Genomic DNA, 980 nt, shown 5'->3' with positions numbered 1-980 from the left:
GGGAGCATTTGCGCCTCGCCGTGCAGGTGGTGTTCAGGCGACATCAAGAGGCATCCTATCGCTGTCCTCAGTGCTGTGTTCTGTACAGTCTGTAGCTTCGTCCACTGCGTCCTACTAGTCCCTGGCGACCACACTGGCGCTGCGTAGTTCAAAACCGGCCGGCCTATTGCCTTGTATGTTGCCAGCAACGTTTCTTTGTCTTTGCCCCAAGTACTGCCGGCTAGCGACTTGAGGACCTTGTTGCGGCTCTGTACTTTATTGACAATAGCGGTTGAGTGCGCAGAGAAGGAGAGCAGGCTGTCGAATGTTACTCCGAGTATTTTGGGGTTATTCACCGTCGGAATTGGTGTGTCATCGACGTGAATCCCCAGCGGTAGCCTGACCTCCTTCGTCCAGGTTGTGAACAGGGTCGCGGAGGATTTCGTAGGGGAGAGGGTTAGACACTTTGCAGTGAAGAAGCGAGAAAGTTCAGAGAGGTAGCCGTTTACTTTCAAACACAGGTCATCAATTCCATTCCCAGTCGCCATGATCGAGCAATCGTCGGCATAGGAGACAATCGAGACTCCCTCTGGTGGTTGAGGGAGCTTTGAAATGTAAAAGTTAAACAGTAGCGGGGAAAGGACACCACCCTGAGGAACCCCCTGTTTTATTTTTCGCTGCTTACTCGTTTTGTCTCTAAACATTACCGACGAATGTCGACACTCAGATAATTTGCCGACCACCGCTTGAGCCTCTGTGGGAGAGAGGAGGCCTCTATATCTTCTAGTAGCGTGGAATGGCAGACGGTGTCAAACGCCTTTGACAAGTCCAACTCTACTAGAATCGTTCTCTCACAGGGACGATANGCTTCGCTGGGGTCAAGTGGTTTGTGAAATACGGGAGTAGCAAGGCCTCGGACGATAATAATCTCCTATGTTGGCAGGTTTCCTCTATTTGAGCAGTGGGACCACTCTCCCCACCTTCCAGATGTCTGGGATGAT

The sequence above is a fragment of the Rhagoletis zephyria genome, unplaced genomic scaffold (genome assembly GCF_001687245.7).
Source record: "Rhagoletis zephyria isolate East Lansing unplaced genomic scaffold, Rhagoletis_zephyria_1.1 Rzeph_scaffold_00597, whole genome shotgun sequence".
In the NCBI taxonomy this organism is placed as follows: Eukaryota; Metazoa; Arthropoda; class Insecta; order Diptera; family Tephritidae; genus Rhagoletis; species Rhagoletis zephyria.
Note: the sequence above shows the minus strand (reverse complement) of the source record.